This window comes from Salvelinus namaycush, chromosome 40 (genome assembly GCF_016432855.1).
Source record: "Salvelinus namaycush isolate Seneca chromosome 40, SaNama_1.0, whole genome shotgun sequence".
Taxonomy (NCBI): domain Eukaryota; kingdom Metazoa; phylum Chordata; class Actinopteri; order Salmoniformes; family Salmonidae; genus Salvelinus; species Salvelinus namaycush.
Genome location: NC_052346.1, coordinates 1,096,000 through 1,108,283, shown reverse-complemented (window position 1 = coordinate 1,108,283; position 12,284 = coordinate 1,096,000).

Genomic DNA, 12,284 nt, shown 5'->3' with positions numbered 1-12,284 from the left:
ATTTTTTGCTTTTTTACTCAAAATGCTCTATCATAAAAAGTTTCCTGCTTGACATGCTCAATTTTTGGGACCATATCAACAGCGGACTTATACCCAAACATGATTTTGTTTGGAAAGTGATCCTTTTAAGAGTCGAAGCAAGCAGGTCAAAGCATCACTGACATGGAACTAGGTCTACTTTTAATGTAATGAATGATAGCTTAGGAATTGTGGTGTGAACGATCTACTGTACAACAAAATGTGGTGTGAATACTTTCTGAAAGCACTGTTGCGTGACTGTCAGTGACTGACAAAACGAGAAAAACTGCTGCTGCACAACCAAATTTTGAACTTACAGCTTCTGTCGCTTATGCCTGAAAGCCGTTCTGAAATGTAAAAAAATATTTCTCACAGCCTTTCAAGTCAAGATGTCAGTTTATTTAGAAGTAGTGTAAATTCAACTAGGCCTAGTTTGTAATCTCCAAATACTCTCCGCACGTTTCAGGAATCCATAGGAATAGTCTCTTGTGACAGACAATGCATTTTCTTGGATCTGGGTTCTGAGGTTACCACAGGATGCAACTCGGATGAGAACCCCAGTCTCTAGTAAGAGTAGCATACTGCTCAAGTCTCCAATGGTAACAACCCGGCTACAGCTCCATCTCTTGGTTCCGAATTCAAAGTCACTCACCGTGCAGGAACTGCTGACCGGTGCAAGGCTAAATTCCTCTGGGAGTCCATCCTGTGTGTCGACCCCAGAAACCCCTCTGATGATCCTGAGGGAGGTTGACTGTCCAGGCTCATCTCAGAAGGTTGTGTCGGATCCCGAGCTGAACCGCATGTCTTGCAGCGTACCGGCCTGGCCCAGAGTGCTGTGCATCATGAGCAGGCCAGAGCCAATGACAGTAAGGTGTCTCGGTTCCTTTTCTGCCCTCCTGACAGGGGAGTGGTTGAAGGATAGTCCTCCTGTCAATCACGAGGTGAGCCAGCTCAAGAGGTCTGAACTGTCTCTTGAGGATTGCAGCGTCATAGCAAACAGTCAGTCAGCCATGTGTTTTTATTCACCTTTATATTTGAGTTACACCTATGTTAACGTCTGTCATGAGAGACTAGTCTTTAGGGCACATAGATGATAACAGTTGCTTTTATTTCCAAGAAATGTGAGTCAAACACCCACAAAGGCCAATTAAGTGAACTGAACATTCTGTTCCTCTCAAGATGTAGTGCAGAGAAAAAAAGTGATTGCTGTCAATTCGATTAATTTCCTTGTTGATTTTCCATTTTATTTTATTACCGACAGATCCTTATTGTGTCTTTGGCATCATTAAAGTGAAGACTTATTTTATCAAATCAATTCTCTATAATTATTATTACGTGATTAAACTAATCATGTAAATGTAATTAACTAGTAAGTCGGGGCACCAAGGAAAATCTTCAGATTACAAAGTTATAATTTTCCTAATATAACGCTTCAGATATTTTAATATCTGATCAATTAGTCTTCTAATTAATGAATTATTCTTTAACTCACGTTAGTCTCATTCCAAACATCGTAAATTGTTGGTTATCTGCACGAACCCAGCCTTTACTATGAATCATCCATACACCAATTGTCTTAATCATTTATTTACTAACTAAATAATCACAGAAATGCATAAACAAACAACAGTTATGGTTACAAGGAAATGATAAGGGAGGTTAGCGGGCTAGCCTATATGACGGCTTGGTGGACAAAGGGACTGAGAACAGGCTGGAAAGACAAAAAGGAATCACTACACAGTTGATAATTATATTAATTGAAATGCTAATCCTTTGCACATGAACGCTCACTCATTCGGGAATAATTGTAATCAATATATATTTACGCCCAGTGTGTCGTCGTGATTTATGTTGGAATCCGGTCCGTCTGTTGGAGAGTCAGTTCATCATCGTCTCTCTCTCTGCTTCCCTGAAGATCAAAGTCTTTCCTGTTAGAATGGATACTTCAGAGTACCATTTAGAAATGTTCTCATAGAATAGATGTTTCGGTGGTTGTCTGTCTTCGCATCCCAGGTTGACATAATTTTTTAGCTGAGACTAGTAATTATTATCTAAGATTTGTTCTTATTCTGTAGGGATCAATAGTCTTAGGGTTTAACCATTTCCAGCCGTGTAGCCAATGCTCCACGTGGTATGGTTAGGAATTCAACAACCAGGATTTCTTCAGGAGGGGGTTTTATTCGTAACAGTAGAAAAGGGCTGTTCCATGATGCCAGATCATGTCTGTGCTCACGGGGGAGGGCCAATGACTTAGTTAAACTTTAAAGGGAATACAATTCTCTTTCATTAAAGGTTTAACATCACCTTACATCATTTCACAAATAGTTTAATCTTTACTCATTCATTTTATACAAGAATTAGATGCAAACCCCATAATTGAGAAATGTACATATTCAGAGATATAGTTATGTGTGTTTCCTGTCCTCTCTGAGGTCACCAAATGAAACACACTCGTCATACCCGTCCCTTAAGTGTCCACGGACCATTCCCACCTTCTCACAAAAGGACCTTTTGTATCAAATTCCCATTTTGGGAATTTAGGAGTTCGCCATGTGAAATCCTTTGTTCTCTCTATGTGGCTCTCTTTCTGCATTCCCATGGGAAGAGAGTCTCCTCCAGGAATTTACGACCTGAGATAACAACCTGGGTGTAGGAGATAGAGAGAGAGGGGGATGCCACGATCTATACCCAGAAAGGGCCACGTCATGACAAAAGGCTGGTCATTTTTGTGGTGATAAATGCTCTATTTGCATTCTAAATCAGATCTTCCACCTGTAGTTTGTACAGAAAGATGGTCAAATTAAAAGTGAAATCAAACTTTAAAGTGCATTTGAAATAATTTAAAATTGCAGGGCATTTAAAATCGCAGCACACTTTACAGTAAAATAGTCAAATGAAAAGAAGTAAAAGCAAACAAGAAGCATTAAATGGGAATAATAAAAGAATATAAAACACAAAGGATGTCTAAAACAAAAAATGTTTGTTCAATGCGCTTTTGTTATAACACATATACCAGTAGAGGGCGCCATACTATCATGAAAACAAGTTCAGGGCCCAGTTCCAAAATCATTCTCGTTCGCAGTTGAGATGTGCTGTAATTCAGGTGTGACAAGATCATTTGAACTGTAGAAAAGTCTGTTGTCATTATACTATCGTACACCTCACCTCACTGCTTACTGTCGCTGTGGAGCAATTGAGTGTAGAGAATGTGAAATGGAAATGGTTTGACTGGAGTATGTTCGTGAGAAATGAGCCTGCAAAGCTTTTCACTTTGAATTGGATTATACTGATTGGCTGTAAATTGCTCTAAATCAGGAGCCATCAGCAAACAAATGTGGAACACAGAGTGATGTCATTATGACTTCACAAAATGATCATTCTTCTGAGAGCTGTAATAAACTGTCACAGATCTTTCAACCAAAGACCAAAGTCTAGCGCCATGGCGGATGAGATAGCAAAAGCTCAGGTTGCCCAGCCCGGCGGAGATACAATCTTCGGCAAAATCATTCGCAAGGAGATTCCTGCAAAAATATTATTTGAAGATGAGGTGAGGTGTACGACAGTAAAATGACAACATACTTTTCTACAGTTTTTACTACACAAGTCAGCTAAGAACAAATTCTTATTTTAAATGATTGGCTAGGAACAGTGGGTTAACTGCCTTGTTCAGGGGCAGAACGACAGATTTGTACCTTGTCAGTTCAGGGATTTGATCTTGCAACCTTTCAGTTACTAGTCCAACGCTCTAACCACTAGGCTGCCTGCTGCCCCGAAGTGATTTATCAGCTAGTTTACACTGGCAACAAGTCATGTGCTTCTCTTTAGGCTTTTAGAATAAAGGTCTATAGGCCCTATCCAGAAACAACTCCTGGCTCGCCACACCGGTGTGACGCTAGCCACAATAAGGATTAGCTACAATGGTGGAATTTGAGATTCGCCTTCAAAATAAAAGTCCCCAATTGAAAATGATTCAAACTAATTAAAAATTGTGGAATCATATTTGGACTAGATAATGCTAAATAAGGTTGGAATGTTTTTATATAAATTAAACAGATGACAAAAGTTAATTTAAAACAAAAAATGTAAAAATCTGTTAAAATCACACTGTCGATTTAGAATTGCATTGGGGGTATACTTATATGCACAGTACAGCCTAAGCTATGGATTGTGCACCAGCCTACACAGTGACACCATTGTACAGCAATTAGGCACGGCACAGTGACAGATTTATATATCGTTTTTACCTTGTTGGATCTGGTATTTGAACCAGCAACCTTTCAGTTAATGGTCTAATGCTCAAATCTTGAGGCTACCTACCTAGTCCAAATATGTCTTGATAACACTATTTGTAACCATTTGCATCACTTTAAATTAGTGATTTGTATTTTGAAGGCTAATTGCAAATTCTGTGGCTAATCCTAATTGTGGCTAGCTTCACATAGGTGCCCGCCACTACCCCCTGGCCTAGGCACTTGTGGAGATGTGAGAAGATTGCACAGTTGTTTATTCCACCTAGCCTATCAGAGGGAAAGCATATTAGCATATCCTCTCAGATCTTCAAGGGTGGAGGAGGGCTGGGGGTTGTTTCTGAGCACCGATGAACATTGGTAGTAGGCTCAATAATGTTAAGCACCCTTCCCTTACTACTGAACAGAATGGGGCTTCCCTGCAGAGAGGATGCCAGGGCCAACTCAATAAGACTAACACAGAGCTTCCTATATATCAGGAGGAAGTGAGCAGCCAGCCCAGATTAACGGTCTGTAGTGATGCTCTTCTAAATGTTTATGTCCAAATGCAAACTACTGTATTTATTTTCCCAATTGTTTTTAACAGAGGCCCATTCTCCCTTTCCTACCTGAATGGTATCATACTCTGGTATGTTCCGTCATGTCAGTGTGATATTAGCTCTGAGAGAAACTGAGAGATTCCATGGTGTCATCTTTTCATAACAGAAGGCTAGAGTCAAACCGTTGCTCCCAGTCTCACAAGGATTAACAGACTAATGGTAATTTTCATGTAGGGCCAACCATAAAATGATATAATGAGAACTGCCCAGTGTTATTGCTATTTAGTGTTTACTATTACATTCTCACTCTACAGTAGCACAAACCAGCTAACCATGCCTATCAGATCAAATTTGCAAGTTAAGTACTGACATTTAAAAAATATGAAAGGAGACAACTATGCTCTTTCTAAATCTGGCATTAACTGCAATCAAGGGAGATTTGTGATACTTGTTCCACTTGTGTTCCTCTTTCAGCGCCCTTGACGGTAATGACTTGCTTTCAACATAATGCATGGGGCCTGGGTGTTTAAGTGGGATCAACCGCATCAAGTGCGAGTGAAAAGAGTAGATAAGCTGACATAAGGCTTTCATAATACTTTGACAACCACGGGTTAACCTCGGCATTCACTTCAAAGGAAAGGGGGGAAAAGACTTGAGGACTTGAGTCTTTCACACTGCTAAAATACTTTCCTAATATTTCTTAAAGCTTTTCTAGGGTTAGATTGTGTTCTTTGACATACGTGGTAAGATTTGCCTGTCATAACAGCAGCATTAAGGCTCAAAACTATAATGCAGAACTAAATTATCAACATGGCCAATGTAGATAATGTGTAAATTGTTTAAATATGAAATGTACTCTATCCGGTGATTTCGCTGATATGGCTGAAAACATAACTGGTCATTTCAGCCATTGCATATTTTTGTTCTTGCATGCTTTTCTCATGCAGTGTAGCCTGTACTAAGTGATTTTATGTAAACATGAGTATAAGCTAGAAGTGGTGTCAGTGGAGTGATGCTGAGCTTCTTACACAGCACTCGGCAGGAGGATCAAAAGACACACATGTTCTTTACATAACCTGCTTGCATAACGAAATCCTGCTGCGGCATGAGTCACACTAATACTTACTCATATTTGTGGATAAACCCATATGACATACAGTGCATTGCAAAAGTATTCACCCCCCTTGGGGTTTTTCCTATTTTGTTGCATTACATCCTGTAATTTACATGGATTTTTATTTAGATTTCATGTAATGGACACACACAAAATAGTCCAAATTGGTGAAGTGAAATGAAAAAAAATATTTGTTTCAAAAAATTCAAAAAAACGGAAAAGTGGTGCATGCATATGTATTCACCCCTTTTGCTATGAAGCCCCTAAATAAGATCTGGTGCAACCAATTACCTTCAGAACTCACAGAATTAGTTAAATAAAGTCCACCTGTGTGCAATCTAAGTGTCACAAGATCTGTCACATGATCTCAGATTCTGCAACACCACTAAGCAAAGGGGCACCACCAAGAAAACGGCACTATGAAGACCAAGGAGCTCTCCAAACAGGTCAGGGACAAAGTTGTGGAGAAGTACAGATCAGGGTTGGGTTATAAAAAAATATCAGAAACTTGAACATCCCACAGAGCGCCATTTAATCCATTCTTAAAAAATGGAAAGAATATTGCACCACAACAAACCTGCCAAGAGAGGGCCGCCCACCAAAACTCACGGGCCAGGCAAGGAGGGCATAAATCAGAGAGGCAACAAAGAGACCAAATATAACCCTGAAGAGACTCCCCAAACATATGGAAGAAGGAACTCTGGTCAGATGAGACTAAAATGTAGCTTTTTGGCCATCAAGGAAAATGCTATGTCTGGCACAAACCCAACACCTCTCATCACCCCGGGAACCCCATACCCACAGTGAAGCATGGTGGTGGCAGCATCATGTTGTGAGGATGTTTTTCATTGGCAGGGACTGGGAAACCGGTCAGAATTAAAGGAATGATGGATGGCGCTAAATACAGGGAAATTGAGGGAAACCTGTTTCAGTCTTCCAGAGATTTGAGACTGGGACGGAGGTTCACCTTCCAGCAGGACAATGACTATAAGCATACTGCTAAAGCAACACTTGAGTAGTTTAAGGGGAACATTGAAATGTCTTGGAATGGCCTAGTCAAATCCCAGACCTCAATCCAATTGAGAATCTGTGTATGACTTAAAGATTGCTGTACACCAGCAGAACACATCCAACTTGAAGGAGCTGGAGCAGTTTTGCCTTGAAGAATGGGCAAAAATCCCAGTGGCTAGATGTGCCAAGCTTATAGAGACATACCCCCAAGAGACTTGCAGCTTTAATTGCTGCAAAATGCGGCTCTACAAAGTATTGACTTTGGGGGGGTGAATAGTTATGCACGCTCAAATTCTTCATTTTTTCCTGTCTTATTTCTTGTTTGTTTCACAATAAAAAATATTTTGCATCTTTAAAGTGGTAGGCATGTTGTGTAAATCAAATGATACAACCCCCCAAAAAATATATTTTAATTCCAGGGTGTAAGGCAACAAAATAGGAAAAATGCCAAGGGGGGTGAATAATTTCACAAGCCACTATACGGTATGACGTTTTTACACTCACATAGGGCCAATATTGAAAAAACCTTGTTTGCACCCGATGCAAACATGTATATTCAAATCGGAATTAAACATTGAGGACAGAGCAAAACAAGTAAAATAACAGTTAGGAGAAAGAATACAACAAAAGTAAATTGTAAATGATGCAGTTTCATGTTTTAGCATTGTTTTTGGTGTTTTATCACTTGTTGAAAAAACGGTTGCAATTTTGCACCTGATGCAAATGCTTAGTAAATCTTCATATATCTTGCCTTGACATTTTTGTCAAGCAAATAGGACAAAAGAGGAAAAATAAGACCAATCATCCAATTTTGTGTTCCATTGCACCTGATAAGTGGGTAATAATGATGGTAGTTTAATTGATGATCTCCTCCCATTCAGAGCCTACATTTCCAAAACACAGTTTTATTTATTTCTAATTACACTCAAATTCAGGCATGATCATACTGTAATCAGGATTAAAGCATTGTTAATGTGCAGTAAAAAACAACAACATTGAGGTGGTTGTGAAACAAATATATTATTTTTTTGAAATACTTTCAATGTATACTTTTTCCTCATACATACATCTTATACACATCAAGTCCCCACATCCTCACAAATAACCTCTGTTGTCTCATCTGAGCAGTGTAAATGACTTAATATTCTAGAAATACCCATGTATGGTGCCTATAAACTAAAAGCAATTTTTTAGGAGGACTTTGTCAATTCTGGTTAACACACCATATTACAAATCCCACTGTGGACCCATAGAGGCACAGTGCCTTAAGAAATGATTCACACCCCTTGACTTTTTCCACATATTGTTGTGTTACAGTCAGAATTTAACATTTATTAAATTCGTCACTGGCCTACGTACAATACCCCATAATGTCAAAGTGGAATTATGTTTTTAGAGCTTTTTACAAAAATAATTTTTATGAAAAGCTGAAATGTATTGAGTCAATAAGTATTCAACCCCTTTGTTATGGCAAGCCTAAATAAGTTCAGGAGTACAAATCTGCTTAACAAGTCCCAATAAGTTGCATGGACTCTGTGTGCAATAATAGTGTTTAACATGATTTTTGCAAGACTACCTAATCTCTGTACCCCACACATACAATTATCTGTAAGATCCCTCAGTCAAGAATTGAATTTCAAACACAGATATAACCACAAAGACCAGGGAAAAGCAGACATTGAATATCCCTTTGAGCATGGTGAAGTTATTAATTACACTTTGGATGGTGTATCAATACACCCAGTCACTACAAAGATACAGACGTCCTTCCTAACTCAGTTGCAGGAGAGGAAGGACACCGCTCAAGGATTTCATCATGACGCCAATGGTCACTTTAAAACAGTTACAGAGTTTAATGGCTGTGATAGGAGAAAACTGAGGATGGATCAACATTGTAGTTACTGCACAATACTAACCTAATTGACAGAGTGAAAAGAAGGAAGCCTGTACAGAATAAAATCTTCCAAAACATGCATCCTGTTTACAATAAGGCACTAAAGTAAACCTGCAAACAATTTGGCAAAGAAATTAACTTTTTGTCCAGAATACAAAGCATTACGTTTGGGGCAAATCCAATACAACACATCACTGAGTACCACTCTCCATATATTCAAGCAAAGTGGTGGCTGAATGATGCTATGGGTATGCTTGTCATCGGCAAGGACTAGGGAGTTTTTAGGATAAAAATAAATGGAATAGAGCTAAGCACAGGAAAAATTCTAGAGGAAAACCTGGTTCAGTCTGCTTTCCAAAAGACACTGGGAACAAATTCGCCTTTCGCCTTTCAGCAGCCTTAAAACATAAGGCCAAATATACACTGGAGTTGCTTACCAAGACGACATTGAATGTTTCTAAGTGGCCTAGTTTCAGTTATGACTTAAAAATACTTGAGAATGGCTGTACAATCCAGGTGTGCAAAGCTCTTAGAGACTTACCCAGAAAGACTCACAGCTGTAATTGCTGCCAAAGTTGATTCTAGCATGTTTTGACTCAGGGGGTTGAATACTTACAGTTGAAGTCGGAAGTTTACATACACTTATGTTGGAGTCATTAAAACTCATTTTTTAACCACTCCACACATTTCTTGTTAAGAAACTATAGTTTTGGCAAGTCGGTTAGGACATCTACTTTGTGCATGACACAAGTAATTTTTCCAACAATTGTTTACAGACAGATTATTTCACTTATAATTCACTGTATCACAATTCCGGTAGGGGCAGAAATTTGCATACACTAAGTTGACTGTGCCTTTAAACAGCTTGGAAAATTCCAGAAAATGATGTCTTTAGAAGCTTCAAACGCAGTGCCTCTTTGCTTGATATCATGGGAAAATCAAAATAAATCAGCCAAGACCCCAGAAAAAAAATGGTAGACCTCCACAAGTCTGGTTCATCCTTGGGAGCAATTTCCAAATGCCTGAAGGTACCACGTTTATCTGTACAAACAATAGTACGCAAGTATAAACACCATGGGACCACGTAGCTGCCATACCGCTCAGCAAGGAAGAGCCACTGCTACAAAACCACTATAAAAAAGCCAGACTACGGTTTGCAACTGCACATGGGGACAAAGATTGTACTTTTTGGAAAAATGTCCTCTGGTCTGATGAAACACAAATAGAACTGTTTGGCCATAATGACCATCATTATGTTTGGAGGAAAAAGGGGAAGGCTTGCAAGCCGAAAAACACCATCCCAACCGTGAAGCACGGGGGTGGCAGCATCATGTTGTGGGGGTGCTTTGCTGCAGGAGGGACTGGTGCACTTCACAAGATAGATGGCATCATGAGGCAGAAAAATGATGTGGATATATTGAAGCAACATCTCAAGACATCAGTCAGGAAGTTAAAGCTTGGTCGCAAACGGGTCTTCCAAATGGACAATGACCCCAAGCATACTTTCAAAGTTCTGGAAAAATGGCTCAAGGACAACAAAGTCAAGGTAATGAAGTGACCATCACAAAGCCCTGACCTCAATCCTATAGACAATGTGGGCAGAACTGAAAAAGTGAGGAGGTCTACAAACCTGACTCAGTTACACCAGCTCTATCTGAAGGAATGGGCCAAAATTGACCCAACTTATTGTGGGAAGCTTGTGGAAGGCTACCTGAAACTTTTGACCCAGGTTAATTTAAACAATTTAAAGGCAATGCTACCAAATACTAATTGAGTGTATGTATACTTCTGACCCATTGGGAATGCGATGAAAGAAATAAAAGCTGAAATAAATAATTCTATCTACTATTATTCTGACATTTCACATTACCACTTAAAACCACTTAAAATAAAGTGGTGATCCTAACTGACCTAAGACAGGGAATTTTTACTAGGATTAAATGTCAGGAATTGTGAAAAACTGAGTTTAAATGTATTTGGCTAAGGTGTATGTACACTGCCAACTTCAACTGTATCTAATCAAGAATTATTATTGTTTTATTTTTCATTAATAGTTTTTACAAATGTTCAAAAAAAATATCCACTTTCACATTACATTTTGTGTAGATCGTTATCAAAAATGACAATTAAATCCATTTTAATCCCATTTTCTAACACAACAAAATGTGGAAATAGTCAAGGGGTGTGAAGGCATACCTTCAAAGAATTCCTATGGATAAACATCTAGCCTCCTTCTATTTTAATCAACTCTGTTTGACGGTGTCCATATTAGGACAGCCTAAGTCCTGCTAAGATTGAAACAAGTCCTGCTGAGAATGAGGGTGTCATAATATTAACACCATACAGGTTAAATCTTGCTGTTGTTGCCGCGGTTAAAATCGTACACAATATCGCTTAAAATGTGGTGACAATAGTTAAAAACTTCTTGCATAGCAAAGGACATCACTGTATCATCCAGAGATGGCAGTTTTTCAATTTTGATCCTAAGCACAATTCCCTACTTAAAGGAGCACAACTATAACATTCATATCTCGTTTCTTGATTTAAAAAAAAGTTTAAAGCAGTATTTCCAAACTCTCCAAACCACAATGTATGCATAAACTCTATTTCTAGTACTCTCTCTACAATACTACCTAACATAGTTTTGTGTATACTGTACACGTATCTTAAAACTCTGTACATTATTGCATTAAGGGGTCACAATACAGTGCCCTGACAAAAACATTGACATCACATAGAAATCAAAGGCCCATGACGTCCCTGCCAGACAACAGGCAGGTCAACATTAATGTGCAATTCTCCATTTTGTCTTTGGAAAAACAAACAGTTGTTTATCTTATAATAACACTGAAATTGAAGGACCGAAGGAAAACATCCCAGATTTTGCAGGGATGTTTATTGTGACTTTGAAAGAGTTAATCGCAGCTGGTGTCAGTTGTTCAGCCCACAAGAGTTGAGGTCAATCATGGCACTGTATCCCATAGCTTTCTCCACCATACAAACACTGGAGACAAGCTAGCCCCCATCATCGGTCTAAAACAACACAGCACTTCCTCTGCTGTCCAGCACTACCACAAATTCACACCGATCATGTGTAAGGTGAGATTGAAAGAAGTCCTGACACTGAGGCTGTCCTAATAGGACACCGTACATGTGACTGGTGTTGTCCTTACATTGTGCCGAGAAACCGCGGTAATTCAAGTCAATCAGGGTGTAGACAGTTCAATGCTCCCCTCGGTTAAGGTTCAGCAGGTTTAGGAGAAACATGTTGTCGGGTCAAGCTCCGTAATCCTGACTGCCCCAGTGTGAACGTTGCCATGGTAACACCTCTCATACACATCTCAGAGCTCTCTGAGGAACAGTTTGACACCAACCACTTGTGACTCTGAGGCTGTCATAATATGGACACTGTGCACACAAAGCTGGACCTCCCTCTGTGCTCAGGATGAGGGGTTCAAAGG